The sequence below is a fragment of the Malus domestica genome, chromosome 11, assembly GCF_042453785.1.
Source record: "Malus domestica chromosome 11, GDT2T_hap1".
Lineage (NCBI taxonomy): Eukaryota > Viridiplantae > Streptophyta > Magnoliopsida > Rosales > Rosaceae > Malus > Malus domestica.
The window spans coordinates 36,047,865-36,054,114 of record NC_091671.1 but is presented as its reverse complement, the minus strand read 5'-3'; the positions used below and the strand labels follow the sequence as shown (position 1 = coordinate 36,054,114).

The 6,250-nt window shown below is 39.9% G+C and overlaps 1 non-coding gene across 1 annotated transcript; it reads left to right on the top strand.

Moving 5' to 3' along the window:
- Positions 1 to 5,079: 5,079 nt before the first annotated feature.
- On the top strand, positions 5,080 to 5,181 carry LOC114819882 (small nucleolar RNA R71). Its single transcript, XR_003767180.1, has one exon. It is a non-coding gene; the product is annotated as a small nucleolar RNA R71 (small nucleolar RNA).
- The last annotated feature ends 1,069 nt before the right edge of the window (positions 5,182 to 6,250 follow it).

Genomic DNA, 6,250 nt, shown 5'->3' with positions numbered 1-6,250 from the left:
TCTCCTACTAACCAAAGCCAGCTGAGAAAAGCCAAGCAGTTGCAGCTTTCATCACCGAATTCACTTATCCTATTGACATTGCTTCTACACCTGAAACAGTGGCTTCATTACCCCCGGAAGCTCAGAAGATAGAACCAACATTCCCAGTATAGACTTTATTTGTTGACGGTTCATCCAACCAACAGGGTTGTGGAGTAGGACTAGTCTTAACTACACTAGACAAAGTGGCAATAGAGTATGCTCTTCATTTCGAATTTAAGGCATTAAATAATGAGGCCGATTATGAAGCCCTTCTAGCAGGCTTACATTTGGCCAAACACCTTGAGGTTAAACAAATTGATATCTTCAGTAACTCCCAATTAGTGGTTAACCAAGTCACGAACAACTTTGATGCTAAAGATAACTCCAAGGCAGCATATCTTGCACAAACACAACTTTTGCTCAAGCACTTCCACTACCAGATCACCCAAGTTCCTCAAGCGGCAAACAGTTATGCAGACGCTTTGGCTCGCATCGCCTTGGCAGTGGAAGACAAGATTGGAAGAAAAATTCAGGTTGAATTATTGGCAGCACCAAGCACCATGGCCGTAGAAGTGTGCAACTTACAACAGGGGGATAGTTGGATTACCTCGATTTATAAATTCCTTGCTTATGGCACCCTCCCAAATGATAAAGTCTAAGCTTTGCAGATTCAATACAAGTCTGCTTGTTACTTGATCATTAATGACCACCTCTACAAGCGAGGTTTTAACCTACCATACCTAAGATGCCTTACACCCCCTGATGAGGAAATTGTCATTCGGAAAATACATAAGGAGTCTGCGGAGATCATGCTGGATCTCGATCCCAAGCACACAAGGCTTTTCGCCATCAAAATATCATGCTTATGTGATAAGTGTCAACACTACGCAATTATTCCTCATTCCCCTCCCGAGCCGCTCATTCCTATGATTAGCCCTTGGCCCTTTGCCCAATAGAGACTTCATTTGATCCGCCCAATACCTGCAGGGAAGGGTAATGTCCACTATGCAATCGTTGTAATTGACTACTTCACAAAGTGGGCCAAAGTAGAACCCTTGGAAACCATTACTGAGGCAAAAATAAAAGACTTCGTATGGAAGAACATCCTTAGCAGATTCGGCATTCCCGATGCAATAGTCACTGACAACGGGCATCAGTTTGACAACAATAAGTTCAAGATGTTCTGCTCTAAGTTCAACATCAACTAATGTTTCGCCTCCCTAGCTCATCCTCAATCTAATGGACAAGTTGAAGCCATTAACAAAATAATCAAGCGCAATTGAATACCAGCTTTGACAAAGCTAAAGGCTGTTGGCCAAAATTTGTACCCCAAGTTCTTTGGTCATACCGCACTTTGTATCGGACTTCAACAGGAGAAACCCCATTCTCACTTGTTTTTGGTACAGAGGTAGTTGTCCTAGTTGAGCTTGAGCAAGCAATGTTCCAAGTCCAGAACTACATGCAAAACGAAAATGACAAACAACTTACCCTCAACTTAGATCTAGTCAATGAACACAGAAACCAGGCTCGCTTAAGGAATGTCCCCTACAAGCAGCGCATCTCCAACTACTATGACTCAAGGTCAAAGATCGTTATTTCAAAGTGAGGGACTGGGTATTGAAGAAAAGATTACTATGCGATAAAGTCCCGAGTGAAGGAACACTCAGTCCAAACTAGGATGGATCGTTTGAAGTTGTTAGCATCAGTCGCCCGGGCTTCTACAAGCTTAGAAGCTCAGATGGCAAGACCCTTGGCCATCCATGGAACGCTGATCATTTGAAGTACTATTACAAGTAGACTCACATTGTACAAATGTTAAGCTTCAACCGTTCGGCATCCTATGTAATGAATATCATTTGGCATGAATTCAATAAAGAGGTGATTTTGACAACTCGGTCATAATTCTCTTACATTCCTAGCAATGAAACACTAGGGTTCAAAGCTTCAACATGAATGCTCTCAACATGAAATAAAGTCTAAGTACATATCAACGAGACTATACAAATAAACGAACAACTCTACATTATATTCATTCAATCTTGCCCAAGTCATGGCTTATATCCAAACAAAGGATCTATTCAAACATAGCCAAGCATCCATCAATGATAGTGCAAACATTTGGGAATTAACATTAAACTATAAGACGCAAAGTCGTAAACATCCATAAATAAAAAGCCTTCAGGCTTACAACATGGCACATGTCATACAAACAACAAACTAGTACATCTAGAGTACATGGTACATGCCACACAAACAACAAAGTAGTATATCCATAATACATACAAAAAATGAAGGCACTACGAGTCATCCTCATCTGAGGTCGAACCCATGGCAATGTCACTCTGTTGCCCACCACCATCTTCTGCATCTTCAAGATCATCTTCACCCTACTAAGTCGACTCATCAGCACTAACCTCATCATCAGACTCATCTTCACTACTAGGATCAACTGCGAGGACGAAAGTTTCACCATTTTTACTATACTCATCTATCTCCTCACGGTACTTTCGAATAATACTTCCATCGTCATAACACTCAAGGACAACCATCCATTTCCTTTTCTCAAAGTGAACCTCCTTGGTGCAGTGAGGTCTAATGGCATAGTGAAAGGCCTAAGAACCTAAGTACTCCTGCACAACAGCCTCCCTCTTAGTTGGGATACTCCTATTCAGCTCAGAAACCTCGACCAATGCACCATTCAACTCATCCCTGACCTTGGATGCCTCCTTGGGTAGCCACCTCTAACTATTTTTTAGTTGCCTCAAATAGTTTCTTGAGCCTTACGTTCTCACTATTCCGCCTCGTCAACCTCTCAATGGTTTGGTCCTTAAGCTAGACGGCCTCAGTCAAAAGTTTCTTATTCTTCCTAACATCATCCACAAGCTGCTTATTCTCTTTCAATTTCACCTTATACCGTTCAGCCTTTCACAGTCTGTCGTTGTACTCAGTCATGACCTGTATGACAAGATAATCATCACTACCTAAAAATAATAAAGAGGAGAAAGTAAGGAAACAACAAACTAACACTCACATAAGAAGATAGCTTCAACATCCGGTCGCGATCTGATTCATTCTTAGCTAGTGGCTCTCCGAGCTCATCAAAAGTGAATCGACGCCCTGCCAGGAAATTGTTGACATACCCAAAGCTCTTTGGCTGCATGGCAACCTTCTAAGGGACACTGCCAACCTCTTCATTATCTTACTCTTGCGGTTAGAATTAGGATCACCTTCCTGGCCAGTGTGCTCCATAACTAAAGGAAAGATGGGATCAATAATAGGAAGATGAGGCAACAATCGCCTCTCCTCCCTTGCAACTATGGCAGCAGCGCATCCGATGGCCCCAGCTACAGCTTTCCTCGAGGCAGCAATCTTAAGGACCTCCTTTTGAGACTTAGGTTTAATGGTTGGTCTTAATCGATGCTTGTGAGCTTCCTTGTGAAACAAGATGTCTTATTAGGGAACTAACATGGGTGTTTTCCTTTTCTTAATACTAGTATCCCCTTTCTTGCTCACATTCGCCACTAAACAAGGAAAACCAAAGTAAAGAATACAACTTTATATAAAAAATAAAATAAATAAAAAAAAAGGGAAAAGCAAAGGTCAAGTGAAAGATACAACTTACTCACTCGTCTCTGGCACTCGAGAACTAGGGGCTAGAAACCGTACTCTCGAAATAAGGGTCGTAGCTTGCCCAAGTGTCTATCCTCTTTGGGCACCCTCAATACCTTCTCTACATCAGCTAGCTCCCATCCGGACAACTTGATGGTCCCTCGTGTCACTAAACGAAGAAGAATGTTAGAAGCAAGAGAAAATCATAACAAATATAAAATAATGCAAACAATGGATACATTACAACCTATAGTCTGGAAGTGAGTAAGAACACGTCGCTTAGACTTGACACCCTTAACATGCTCCCAATCATTATAAAGAAAGCACCAACGATTTTTCCATGTGCAATACGCCTTTTTCTTACCAAAGACAATACGCTATCTCTCACTCCGACATGCACACTCGGCATAACCAGTGCACTTCACTGGGCGCATCTTATAGCAATAACTCCACTGATGGAAGGAAGGCTCACCCAACCCAGACTTCATCCAAATGATATAAAACCCGATCAAGGTATCCTAAAAACAAGGGTTGAGTTGCCCAAGCGCATATCCAATAAAAGATAGCATTCATTGCAACCATGGGTGCAAAGGTAGCTTCACCCCTAAGGTCACTAGAATCTGGGTGTAGAACATAACATGACCCTTGGGCGGCTCAAAGGGCAATTCTTCACAATGCACCAAACGTATTCCCACACTACAGGGAATACTACATGACTGCCTTAGGGCCTCAAGCTGCTTTTCGCTATCTAACAAGTTGTTCTCTAAATGGTTCGCTATGAACTCAGAGCGAAATATGGGTATGGCATAAAAAACAACCCCCTCACCCACTGACATGAATGAGGAAGAGCCAACATTGGCTAAAGTTCGACAGTTGTGAAGATCATCCAACATTTCTTTTGTACAAGACTCTAACAAAGGCCTTGAAGACTCCGACATTGTAGGCTCAAACCTAGAGCTAGATGCTTGCTAAACCCAAGTGCAGGTGTCGCATAGCAATATAAACTCGAAGTCCGAGTGTCGTATTCCTCAAAGAGCGTTGAAAAAGAATGCAAAATTATCAAGACTGAAACAAAGAATAATATTGAATGAGATGTAACTTATAGAAGAAAAGTTCAACAATTAAAAACACTAAAGCATCAGGGTTCCACCCACATACAACTATGCAATTTCACTATTTCGAATCATTTTTATAACTCAACTGAGATACCAACAAGAAGTCATCTCAACCGGAAAATATAGCAATTAAGTGGAAGGTTTAGAGCGATCAGTGCTCTTAAGTGGGTTAGGACCTTTCCATTGATGGGCTTTTTTAGCAATTTGATCTAGGAAATCTAAAGCATCATCAGGTTCTTTTGACATAAATTATCCATTACACATAGACTCAAGAAATTGACGATCTCGAGAGAGGAGACCCTCGTAGATGAAACTAGCAAGATGCCAATCTTCAAAACCATGATGTGGGCACAAATTTAAAAGATTCTTAAATCTTTGCCATGTTTGATACAATGATTCACTCTCTTTTTGAGAAAAAGTAGAAATTTGTTGCTTTAAAGCCGTAGTCTTATGATCCGGAAAAAAAATTTGAAAAAATTCATCAGTCATTTCAGACCACGAACGAATAGACCTAGCCTATAATGCATACAACCAACTTTTTGCTTTGTTTTTTAAAGAAAATGGAAAAAAAAATTTAATCTCACTCCATCCAATTGATTATGTGCAATATTATAAAAAGTATTAACAGCATCCTCATATTCCCTAACATGCACATAAGGATCTTCATTTTCTAAACCATGAAAAATAGGAAAAAGATGAACCATTCCATATTTAAATTCATAATTTGGCATATTAGCAGGAAAGACAATGCATGAAGGAGATGCAACACGAGTTGGATGCAAATAGTCTTTCAATGTTCTAGGGGGAGGGTTTCCCTCAACTTCAATAACTGCACGGTCAGCCATGTTGACAGACTCACTATCACTATAAAAAAGATCTCCAAACAAAGTTTCAATTTTAGTTTCTGGACGTTTAGCAAATCTGCCTCGGTGATCACGATATCGCATAAAAATTTAAGAAAGAAGAAAGAAAAAAAAATACAAATACAAATACAAATAAAACTAAAAATTAGCTAACCAACGAAAACAACAACCAAAAAAAATAATAATAAATAAATAAATGGAAAGAGTGTACCGAGTGGGAGAAAAAAAATTCTGCACTCCTCGCCAAATCGCTCCCTTAGCAACGGCGCCAAAAATTTGCTTGCTAAACCCAAGTGCAGGTGTCGCGTAGCAGTATACACTCAAAGTTTGAGTGTTGTATTCCTCAAAGAGCGTTGAAAAAAAATGCAGAATTATCAAGACTGAAACAAAGAACAATATTGAATGAGATGTAACTTATAGAAGAAAAGTTCAACAATTAAAAACACTAAAGCATCAGGGTTCCACCCACATACAACTATGCAATTTCACTATTTCGATTCCTTTTTATAACTCAACTGAGATACCAACAAGAAGTGATCTCAACCGGAAAATATAGCAATTAAGTTTTCCTCATATAAAACTTCTTGAAAAGTGATTTTCATTGCAGATATTCAAAACAAAACACCCATTCAATTTCTTATA